This window comes from Spea bombifrons, chromosome 4, assembly GCF_027358695.1.
Source record: "Spea bombifrons isolate aSpeBom1 chromosome 4, aSpeBom1.2.pri, whole genome shotgun sequence".
Classification (NCBI taxonomy): Eukaryota; Metazoa; Chordata; class Amphibia; order Anura; family Pelobatidae; genus Spea; species Spea bombifrons.
The window spans coordinates 91,298,507-91,311,796 of NC_071090.1; positions in this window are offsets into that span (position 1 = coordinate 91,298,507).

A 13,290-nucleotide genomic window follows, 5' to 3' on the forward strand; every position below is an offset into this window, starting at 1 on the left:
TTCAAATTTGGCATGGTAGTCTAATAACTGCAATAGTTGTCACAGATACTGATTATCCCCCCAAAATTATATGTTTATGAACAGTAGATAAGTCAAGGTGTACAACTAGGGTCATTTTGACACTTTTCAAACAGGGATTTTATTGCCAATTGCTGCCAAATTTTGAGGTATTTTTATATTTTTTTGTTTTTTTTGCATATGTTGCAATGTTGCTTTAGATTTTATATTATATTTTGTATAGAATATGTGCAACTGCAGAACAAAACAAAACCAAATTGTGTTCACCAACATCCCCCGGTTCCAACAAGGCCTCACATGCATGGTTCATGCATTTTTTGAGGAAGCTATGAGGGCAAAACTGGAACATGCGCATTTTAGTTTTCAAATTTGGAATTTTCAGAAATTGGTTTGCTGAGCCCATATCCCATTTGGGACATTTTGGAAGCCCCCCACTGTAAATTACCCCATAAAAGTATATATTTATGAACAGTAGACGAGTCAAGGTGTTCAACTAGGGTAGTTTTGACAGTTTTCAGCCAGCCATTTCTTCACTGATGTCTGCCAAACTTCACAGGGAAATTATTTTATTGCATTTTTAACGCATACATTTCAATGTTGCACTGAATTTCTTGCACAGCATAAGTACAACAGTGGAAGAAAACACATTTTGTTCACCAACATCCCATGATTCCAACAAGACCTCACATGCATGGTTCATGCATTTTTTGAGGAAGCTATGAGGGCAAAACTGGAACATGTGCATTTACATTTTTTTAAATATTTTTTTTTATCAGATTACTTGTAAGTGACAGGTTTAGGCCGCTGACATCAATCAGGGAGACCGATCAATAATCAGCGACTTAAAATGTCACCGACAAGTGATCAGGTAATAATTATGATTTTTTTATTAATTAATAATTTGTGTTTTTTCATAATTAACCTAGATGACCCCTCTCTCTTTGTAGAGCAGGGTCATCCATGGGCTGCCATAATGATCCGATCACTCCTATTGGCCAGGAGCGATCTGATCAGCCCAGCCCAGCATTTGACCTGGAAGCACCCAGGTCAGTGCTGTTATTTTTTTTTATTATTATTATTTTATTAATTATTTATTTATTTTTTATTTTTCTTTATTATTATTATTTTTTTCTTTTTTTTAACTCTTTCAATGCTGATGCTCCATTGAAGCACAGCATTGACTGATATTTAGTCCCCACAAGCTTGTGGGGACTAATATTAACCCCTGCAATGCTGTGATGGGGGGTCATACACAATCGCAGCATTGAAGGGGTTAATTGAGGAAGAGGGGGGGGTAGGGGTTAACTGAGCAAGGGAGGGGGTGGGGGGTCTGGTCTCCACACTCATGTGGAGACCAAAGAACCCTGTCTCCCTGTCCCTGAAGCTGCCTCTGGCAGCTGGGACACAATCTCCAATAGACTGGAGATTGTAGGGGAGGAGTCTCTCTGATCAGTCCTACAGGACTGATCAGAGGACTTCTGGGGGGTCGTTTTTGCTGTTGCTGGTCTGCCTGGGCTTCCAGGCAGACCACCAGCAGCAGAGCCCCCTACAAAACGGCAATTAACCCCTTCAATGCCGTCCTGGGCAGACAGCAGCAGCAGCGCCCCCACGATCACCGCGATTGTGGTGATGTGGGGGCGTTTTTTGGAGGAGACGTACCTGGTACGTCCCGGTCTACCGGTGACTGTTAACCAGGAAGTACCAGGTACGTCCCGGTACGGAAGGGGTTAAATCTTAAAAAACAGACTTTGACTTTGAGGAGAGGCACCAGTCTTAAAGATGAGATGTATCGCTCTGATGGCAGCTCCCACATATAGTACATGATCTCTTTTCCTGAAAAATGGAAACTATTTTTTTTTACATAAAATAAATAATAATAAGATATACAATTGGGTTATAAATACAATTGTATATAATATGTACTATATACTTTCTATGTACTCTTTCTTGTGCACCAAGGTCATTAGCGCTTCCTCATTCTGGGTGCTTTATAATAAATTAATTCGATGAGAAGCCATTGAATCCGCTACAACCAGCAAGCCACAGGTGACGGGGAAAAATCCGGTCTCCGCAGGGTATTTGGTATTTTCAGGGAGTATGCGATGTTCAGTATCCTAAAATTATCTTAGATGTATCTTTCCTGCTAATGATGTCTATACCTTTTCTCTTGAACCATGTATTTCTGTTTGCACTGCCTACAGAGTTCAGTCTTTTGATCTCTAAAATTAAAGTTCATAACCAGTTGGTGCATTAAATGTAAACATGTTAGTTCCTTTGAATTTTAAATATGTGAACAAAAATGACATTATTGCTCAGACCAATCTCTCCATGCAGGTCCACCAGTGGGCCTGTTCCCTATTGTGCAGCTCAGTAACCTTTCCTGTCATAAAGTAGCTGTAATAAGGAGTGGGGCTCAACTTAAAAGGGCAATATGTTGGTGGGAAATAGGCATGGCCGAATTTCTTTCCCCTACCTGCAGATTAAACACTTACCCCCGAGGACTGATTTTCTGAACTCTCATGATGACACGTGCCTTGCTGCTTTCATTTTCTTCTTGTTATGATTTATGAGATGCAAATATATTTAGTGCAAAAGAAGAGACTTGGCTGTTATAATGTGTGGCTCATTAATCATCTAAGACAATGAGCAAGAAAGATACAGGTATTGTATTCTGTCTTTAATTACATCTGAGGTTTGAGGGTTTGGTAAAGGCAGAGGCCAAGGACTAACAGTGAAGGATTGTTTAGAAAAAAAGAATCAGCTCCAGGCCTTTTACTTCTAAACATGCACATCTTATAGTGTTCTTCTACACAAGCCTAGTATTAACTATATTTCCTGAAAATACAAGTACAAAGGGGCTATCTCTCCTAAACCGGGACAAAGATCACCTATTATTGTACTGACACCCCTTGACATTGACTCAAATAATACAGGATTGCCCTGGAATGCTCACTATGAATGTGAGTCTATATATTGTTTTTAACACACCTTACCTACCTTTCTGTTTGTTGCCCATTTTTATACTCACAGGGTCAGTCATAGAATTGGAACAATCAAGGCACAGAGCATACCCACAAAATCCCTGTTTCATCACGGTAATGTGCCACTCTGATGAAACCTCAGACGTTAAATGTAAAACTGTGCCAATTTAAAGATAGTTCTGTCCATGAAAACCCCAAATGGAATCCTTGTGGTATTTTATCCAAAAATCGAATCACGTTAAGTATTTTTTTTTACCTTTATGCTCGGTGTGTGTTATATCTATAATAGACGCACATGATTAGTAGCTATAGAAAACCAATGTGAAAATTCTGAGTAGGCAAATTAACCCAGTGAGATTAACATTTTTTTTAGTAATAGCCTAGGAATTTTGAGAAAGCAGCTTGTACCTTAGAAGTTACAGGCTGCTTCCTTTGGCTGACCAGCAGTATTTTTACAACAGCCACGACTCCTGTAATGAGTAACTATATTTGATCAGTGGAGTAGGATCTATGAGACAATGTACTGCAGAATACGAAGGCACTAAATAAATTGATGAATAATTGATGCATAATCATCCTCATCTACAGATGGCCAACTGCCTGTGGCAGGTACAGGAATTCAAGAGTATCTCCTTGATACACCTTGATTTTATGTATAATAAATCAAACATCAATAATGGGAAGACTTAGTTATTTCAAACCTTTAGAAAGTTCTTTAGGTTACAAATGTTGTTTTGTTGCCGCATGTATTCAAACATTTTCCTGGTGCCATTGAAAATGTTATCTCCATTAATTTCATATCTAATCTGTAGGATTATGGTAAAACATTCACAAGATGGGAAAAAAACAGTATTTTTCTGTACTGGAGAAAATCCTTTTGAGAATCAAGTTGAACACAATAGAATGGGATATAAGTTTTTGTGTGCCTGATTATGGCAGGAAATCGCAATAAATAATAATGCGTCCCCTCTAACTCGATGATTACATTTCCTCAAGGGTTTAAAGGTCACGATGACATTAATGTTGTATGAGTAGCTCACAAAAAACAATCCTGCATTATGTCAATGAGCAGTCATGGTGCTGTTACTTCATCTCTAAATTTACTTTAAGTCTTCTTTTAAACTTTTAGCTGTGATTTTTACACATCAACATATTTTAATTATTTAAATCTACAGTAATGCTTAAAAAGTGTTTTATTCATTGACAGGAAAGCCTTAAAAGAAGTTTGATTTTTTTTCCCCTATTGCCAAAAGAATTTCAAGAATGTTATGTAAGGAAATATTTAATGACCAGCTGGGATATAATGAATGGATTGAGTCTGTGAATAGGGGATGGATGGTTAATGTAAACACGTATGGCATTTTACATTTAATGGCTGCAGCTCATAGCTCCAAGATGTGGGTATTGCCCTGGCAGCAAAGCTCAAATTCTCAGCAGGAATAAATGATTTTATCGTAAGCAGTTAAATCTATATATTAAGAATCCGACCAACATAGGTAAGGTACTAATTTGGAGAACACCCCCCAATTGGTTTACATATTGGCAATGTATCCTTGCTGCACAAGATTCCTGCCTTAAATCTTACAATAGCAGTACTGACTCCTGAGCAAGCATCAAGAAATACATATATGTAAAAGAACCCCCCCCCCAAACACTCCAGGTACTACATATTGTTGTCATAGTAATCTGGCATACTTTTATATTAGTGATACTGGCCGTAAACATGACTAGGTCACTGACAAAAATGGTACACTTTGGTACAGAAAACACTCGGCAAGCCCTTTTGACTGGGCTACCGTATTTGGTAATTTGTTGGGCAAGCATCTTTCTTTAATAATGACCTGTAATATCACACACCATCCTGAGCTGACATTATGAGGTTTAGTATACTCAGTTATTCAAGTGAAAATATTGGACTTTTATACAGTATTGTCCCAAGAGGTAAAAAATAAAAACTTCTTGACTCTAAAACAATCATCCTGAGTCCCTATATTCCTTAATGGGACAACCCGGCCATCATATGCACTTTAATGCATTTGGTAGGTGCATGGTTCCTTTGCATTTTTATGTGGTCTGTTTTCCAAATGTATGGGGGGATATAAGTGTATGTGAGCATAAATGTGTAATATACATGTATATGACTTTGAATATCTATGTATAAGTATGTGAGCATGGAGCTCTATGTATAAGTGTATGTGAGTGTGGATGTCTATGTATAAGTGTATATGAGTGTGGATGTCTATGTATAAGTGTATGTGAGTGTGAATGTCTATGTATAAGTGTATGTGAGCGTGGATGTCTATATGTGTTTGTGAGAATGAATGTCTATGTATAAGTTTGTAAGCATGGATTTTTATGTGTGTGGGGTATAAGCGTAGATTTGTATGTGCAAGTGTTTGTGTGTGAGCATGGATGTGTATGTGTAACCGTGTGTGAGCATAAATGTGCAAGTGGTGTGTGATGAAGTGTGTGCTAGCATGACTGGTGTGAGAGGGAGTGTGTTTTAGTATGTGTATATTTGTGCAAATGTGTTTACCTATGTGTACCAGAGTGTATGTTGGAAGGGGGGCAAGAAGCAATGATGGCACATACCAGCTGATTGGGAGCAAAGATGGCAGAGATAAACTGTTTTGGGCGACTAACAAGCTGGGGAAAAGATGGCATGGGCAGGCTTTTTAGGGGTTAGGATGGCATTGATAAACTGCATGGAGGCACGTGTGGTATTCACAAGCTGTTTTGGGGCAAATTTGGTACTGGGGCCCTGTGCTTTCTAGTTAGGCCCCTGGTAGGGGTGTCAAGGACATTAGACTATCCCTCAGATAAGGTATTTATAAAATATATTAACAGAACATATAGGGGTATAAATAATAGAATATGCATTAATGTTTTAGAGCTTCATGATTCACGTAGACATTTTATTGCCTTTTGAAGTCAAGAACCTAAATTACTATGTTACTATGTCAAAGCCACTTCGCTTGGTAGTGAATTCCACATCTTTTCTCCTAGGTAAACCAGCCCAATTTGGAAAATCTGCCTCCATAACAAGATCATATATTCCTTTAATTAGTTTGGTTGCCTGTGTATGAACCTTTTCAAGATCCATGGTGTCTTTTTATGAATTAAAGACCAACTTTGTACTGCATATTCAAGGCATAGTCTTATCAATTACATTACATTTAGTTAATGATCAGGGCCATCGCTAGGAGGGCCACTGGGGCTGAAGCCCTGAGTCTCAACTTCATAGCTCTGAATCGAGACTCGGGACTGGAGTTAAAGCATACATTAGCCACAGAGTCTCCAATTGGGGCTATGGGCTGGCTGGGGAGATCATTGATCTCCCTCTAACAGGCCCCAAACTAATGCCTAGCGCCATATCCCTGTGCTCAGTGGGTTGGAGGTGCTACTCACCCAGTGACCACGTTCTGTTCCACGCTCAAAAGTTGTGGTGGGATGAGTGAGGGAGGGAGAAGGTAAGAAGAGAAATGAGGCAAAAGTATATAAGTGTGCATGCGTGCATGTACGCATATACACCAATCAGCCATAACATGTGCCTAATAATGTGTAGGTCCCCGTTTTGCCACCAAAACAGCGCTAACCTGTCGAGGCATGGATTTCACTAGACCTCTGTTGGTGTGCTGTGGTATCTGGCACCAAGACGTTAGCAGCGGATCTTTTAAGTCCTGAAAGTTGCGAGGCGGGGCCTCTATAAATGCATCTTGGTTCCATGTGCTCTCCAGGTAAGAGATGAACACGCACCCAGCCATCCACATGATATAAAAGAAACTGTGATACATCAGACCAGGCCTCCTTCTTCCATTGCTTCCTTGGTCCAGTTCTTATGTTCACATGCCCATTGTAGGCACTTTCTGCAGTGGACAGGGGTCAGTATGGGCACCCTGACTGGCCTGTGCCGCCCTATGCAACTAACTGTGATCCACTGTGTGTTCTGACACCTTTCTATCAGAACCAGCATTAACTTTTTCAGCAATTTGAGCTAGAGTAATTCACACTGCCATCATTTTTGGCCCTTGTCAAAGTCGCTCAGATCCTTATACTTGCCCGTTATCCCTGCTTCTAGCACATCACCTTTGAGGACAAAACGTTCACTTGCTGCCTAATATATCCCACCCACTGACAGGGGCCATGATAACGAGATTATCAGTGTCATTCACCTGTCAATGGTCATAATGTCATGGCTGATTGGTGCATGTATGAATGTTTGTGTATGTGTATGAGCATGTATGTGTAAGTGTGTGAGCATGGATGCCTGAGTGTGAGCATAGTTGTGTAAGTGTAAAGGCGTGGATGTGTAAATGTTTGTGTACGAGCTTGGATGGGGACGTGTAAGGCTGTGTGAGCATTGTGTGTTAGTATATGTGCATGTGTGTTGGCATGAGTGTGTAAGTCTGTAGAAATGTGAGAGTATGTGGAAAAATGTGTGCCACTGCGTCTGTTAGTTACTGGGGGACAGACACGGGAAAAATTCTGAAAATATTCCAAATATAATAATGAATAAGAGTAGAGATGAGGAGAAAGTAAAGAAATAATGAAATGGAGGAGAGATGGGGACAAAGAGGAGGGAGAAGGAAAAAGAAGGGAGATAATAAGAGATGGGAAAGGAAAGAGATGGGGAGAAATAATGAGATGAGAAGTGATAATGAGAGGTGGGAAAGATAAGGAGAAAAAAGGAGAGATAAAGCAAAATCCATGGAAAGATAAAAAGATGAAATGAATAAAAACAGATTTTAAAAGGAAATTTCATACGAAATTTGGGTCAAAGGGGAGATATACAGAAAGGGGAGAGCAAGGAAACAAGGCGAGGTAAAGAGAATAAGGAGTAGTGATAAAGAGGAGAGAGAAATAAGATGAGAGATAAAGAGAAAGATAGGAGTATATAGGAAACAGAGAGATAAAAAAAGGAAGAGATAGAAAGGGGAGATAAAGAGGAGGAGAGATGATGAGAAGGGGGATTAATAAGAAGGGGGATAGTTAAAGAGAAATGGGAGAAATATGGAGAAAATAGAGAGATAAAGGGAAAGAGAAGAACTAAAGAACCATGGGAGAGATGAAATGAAGAGAAATGGGAGAGATAATGAGAAAGGGGATAATCAAGAGGAGACCTGAGACTCTGAAAGAGGACCACTGTGGGTACAATCCAGGCAAATCATGTGGGTGCTGGAGCAAGTCCTTATATACATAGTCCTTATATACATATTAAAGAATTAAAATTGGATGTCTAATGCAGATAGACTTGGTTGCTTATTTCACAAAGGTTAATGGAAATTAAGAAATCTGAATTTTGTTAATTTAGAAATGTTTGCTGGATTTTGTAGCAACCGCTGGTCTTTTATAGACAAACACTCCCAGATCCTTCTTCATAGTAAATTTGTTAATTTAGCAGCCATTTAATTTATCTTTAGCGCGCTAGTCTTCCTTCCCCAAATGCAGATTTTACCACATCTCCAATGTTACTGTCGAGTCTCCTTAAATTCTTTCATGGGGAGATTAAATTAATGTATGATTTAATTACCTTTCATATTTTTGTGATAATCTACAAATACCAATATATAGCTTTCAATGCCCTGTTCTACGTCATTGATACTGAGATAAACTTTTTAAATATGTAGTCTTTTAACCAATTCTCTGTTCAAATTGAAATACTTCTCTAAATCGTATGTATTAATAATAATAATATTAATAATAATGTTTTAATTTATACAGCAGCCTATTGTGTGTTTGCAAAATCCACGTAACTACATCCACTTCATCTCCCCTGGCATGACCTATTACTCATAAAATTGCGTTGATTCCTACTAATGATATTGTTGCATATAACAACTTACTGGATAGCATCCATTAGCATTCCTTCAAACAATATTCTCACAATAGACGTTAGACTTACTGGCCTATAAATTAATCTATATAATAGTGTTTATGCATTCAAATTTACATATGTACTAGAAACTGTGGGAGCAGCCATCATAACTTTCTGGATTTGCATGATTCTCCTAACCTTATCAAGCTATTCCTCTTTTTAGTTATCTCCCTTTGGTCTGGGCTCATTTTGACAGCCTTTGTAAGAATAGGAGTCAAATAAGGGAATTTAAGAAAACTAGGAAAAAAGCCTTAATAAGAAATGCATATTAAAGGTGCGTTTTAAATACTTGAAGATGCGTTTACTAAAGTTTTAAAAAAATACTTACCTATTGGAGAATCTGCAGCTCCCTGCCTCCTCTCTTCCATTCAGTCTGCAACATTTGCTAAGCTAGTCCTGGAGGTGACTGGCGTTAAGTATTCAATGTGTCAGGAGATGTGTTGGACTGAATACATCTACACAGAAAATAGCGAAGGACAGTCAAATTGGCAAAGGCAAGTGGGGGTTTCTGCAGAATCCCCCATGAATGTCCAACAAGGACACATAGGGAACTCTTAACTATCTTATGCATACGCTGGCTGGAGTGTTTCTTTAAACAAGATATCTGTACAATTATCACACAAGATATTGTAATTCAGAAGAGTCCTGTTACATTTTAGTGGAGATTTACCTTTAAGACAATTCCTTCTTTCAAGAAATAAACCTCTCCACGTGAAATTGAATTGACGTGCGGTATTCACATACGTCACACTTGACAAGTGGATTCCCTACAAGGTTCTAGATTATAAATATAAGGAAGGGTTAAATTGGTAGCTACAGCTGTTATTCCATATTGAAGCCCCAGGAGAACAGGTTGAAAGCCTTAAACAACTTGATTCTTAGCAGTGCTAGTGTCAGTGACAGTCTCTGGAGAGCGATATGCTAAGTGACACAACCAACATCAACACATATATAGATAGATATTTAGGATGGTGAAGTCATAGGCGTGTTATATTACCTATACTATATGGACAAAAGTATTGGGACACCTGACCATTACACCAAGAGGGACTTCTATGACATTGCATTCTAAATACATTAATATGAATATAGTCCCCCCCTTTGCAGCTATAACAGCTTCCACTCTTCTGGGAAGACTTTCCACAAGATTTGGAAGTGTTTCTGTGGGAATTTTATGTGCCTATTCATCAGGGAGAGGTCAGGCACTGATGTTGGGCGAGAAGGCCTGGCTCACAATTTCCGTTCCACTCCAACAACTCCCATTTATAGATATACTATTCTGACATGAACTATAAACTATAACTATGTATGTTGTGGTGACTTGCCTGCTTATTTGTTCATGTAGTCATAATGTTTTCACAGTTTGGGATAGTAGATGATCGAACATATCAGGTCACTCTATTGCCTTCTTGATCTTTTCCTGAGTGGGATGTCATTATTGTTCTAGTACCAGATCTTTAAGGAAATAGCTTAGTATGTAATTTCTGAGATGTGACAATTCTAGTGGCATTAAACACGGTTTAAAATGATGCAGCACCAAACACTTGTATATCGACTAGTTATGAGACTCTCCAAAAGCTGATGAATCTTAATACCCAGTTATCATGTTTGTACCTCCATCCTGTAGGTTAATCCGGTAATATAGTCCAGATCTGTAGATTTATACTATAAATGTCCTTTATATTCCTTTTAAATCTTCCTAATGTCATATCCTCCTACATTACCAGTCTAAACGAAAGCTCTTTTAATCCAATGCTGAAAGACGTGGTTAATTGTAAACACAAGGACACATTGTATGTATCAAATACATGTGAACAGAACACACAGTTGAATATAAAACAAGCATTTATAGAAACGCAAATTTTGCTGCATATCTATAAATATAAAACAGATACATAAAAAAATAAGGAACACAGAGAAAGACATGAATTTTCTGTTTTATGGAAAAAATAAATTTAATCTCCTCACAATGTCAAATGGAAAAAAGAAAAACAATCAGTTCAGTTAAGAATGATGTGTATAGAGCTTATCAGCCTCCAAACCATTGTACGAAAACAAGATAACATCTTGTACATTTTCCCGGCTTCCGTTTATTTTTAGTTGCAGCGTGGAAGGATTTCCATGCATGAAATCTGAAATAATATCTTGGGACATAAGAGAATAATATTCAATGTAAGAACAATAGCCTACAGGAATACCATAAATCTAACAGTACACAGGATATGCACTGTACATCATCAATAAACCTAACACCCTCCAACACTAAACAAAGAGGTGTAGTTTTCTGACTGTGATTTATGTTTGCAGGGTGGCAGGTTCAGTTCTAACCTAAAGCACTTGGCACAGGGTTCTGTCTCATCTTTTGTTTAAGCAAATACATTTAGGTAATAATAACAATGACATTATTTGTTCATTTTCTGGGATGGCAGCTACCTTCTAGAGATGGGGTCTTCCGAACTGCACACAAAACATTTTTTTTAGAAAGACTGTTTTTCGGTCATTGACCTGTGTGAGGTTTAATCACTATAGGGAGAGTAGACAGGATAATTTGCAGGAGAGTTGTAGTTTCAATTCAGTCATGTCAGTATTCATTATGAAGGGCAACACTACCATATTTTGTATAAAGTCCGCCCTGTATAATGCATAATTGAATGTCTAAGGAGAGCTTGAAGGAATCTTGAAGGACGTATCTTTGCATTGTAAAGGGCCAGCCAACCTTTTCCTGCAGAAGCAGCTTACTGTTGGTATAGTAACATCAAGCGGCTAAAATGCAACTCTTGACAACTCTCCCTTTAGTGAATAAACACTGACAGGGGCGTACCTAGAAACCACAGGGTCCCAGTTGGAAAATTGGCATCTCAACTTCACAAAACAACATGTCCCATATTTGCCCCCAAACAGTTTGTAAGTGCCAACTCTGCCCCCAAGCAGTTTATCAGTGCCATCCTAACCCATGCATTTGCATTCATACAAACATATATACCCCCTCCTTCCCGCTTACCATTCTTGCAGCTTTAGGTCTGGATGTTGGCACACTGAATGAGCAGCCTTGTGCCACTGAACACCAATGTTTCAGCTAAGACTGAGAACACATGGTCCAAAATTGGCACAATTTTAAATCTATAAGTATTCAGTACAAGTGCCATTAACAGCTGTAAATCAGCAAGGCAGCAACTATTATCTTAAATGGCTCTCACATGATTAAACTAGATAATATTCTTCAGCTATAGCAATGATCTAGCAAACAAATGTTGAAGACCAAGGAGATCTAAAAATTGTCCACATATGAACAACTAAGTAATGCCTACATAAACCTTTCACATAAAAACAAACAAGGGACACTTGGGTGGTATGTCCGAGAGGTAAGTGTAGGCCTGTGTATCTGAGAATAGAACACATCGACAAATGTCTTGTTATTTCTCCATGCAGGCCCGGACTGGGACAAAAACTAGGCCCGGGCATTTAAGCCTGAGCAGCCCATATTTATTTATTTATTGTTAAAGCCCACCCTTCATGTACCATTTTTGCATTTAATCATTAGCACAAATCATTAACACATTCATTAATGCAGTCTCACAAATCATTCAAGCAATTCATCCACACATGAATTCATTAATTGTCATACACATTCACACAATTCATCCACACATTTATTCATTCATTCTCATACGCATTAACACTACCCCCTCTCCCCATCTTATCTGCCCCTTCTCACTATGTTCCCCCTTTTCACTATGTAACCCCCTTCCCCACTTCTCAATATGTACCGCCTCTATCTATCCCCTCTCCCCCTTTCTCACTATCTAACCCCCCTCTGCCCCTTCTCACTGCACCCCCCTCCCTCACCCTACTTACCTTGTTGCCGGAGCAAGCAGCAACTGCGACCGCGCCTGTGCCAGGGCGGGATTGACTTAGGGGCTGATGGAGCTGCAGCTCCAGGCCCCCACCTTAAAATAGGCCCAGTCAGGACCGGACTGACTGGTCCTTTATGGCCGCATTAACGCAGAGCCCCTTAAGCCCGCCGCAATTACCCCCTCCTAACTATCTACCCTCTCCCTCTTTGAAGTTCACTTTCCTTTCAGGAGTCCTGCGGTGGGGGTGCAAGGCCTCTGCCTCCCAGCTCTGCCACTGTATGGAACAGTATAGAGTATAGAGAGAATACCAATCCACCATATATACCAATCCTCACATATATACCAATCCACGCATATATACCAATCCACGCATATATACCAATCCACACATATTATTATTATTATTATTACATATTATTATTATTATACATATATACCAATCCACTCTCACTGAATGTTTTCCTACCTTTCCTTTTTTCTCCTTACAGCTCCTTTTCCTCCTCTTCGCTCCTCTTCTTCTGTTCTTCTGTCTTCTCTGTGCCCCTTATGCCCCATGTGTTAA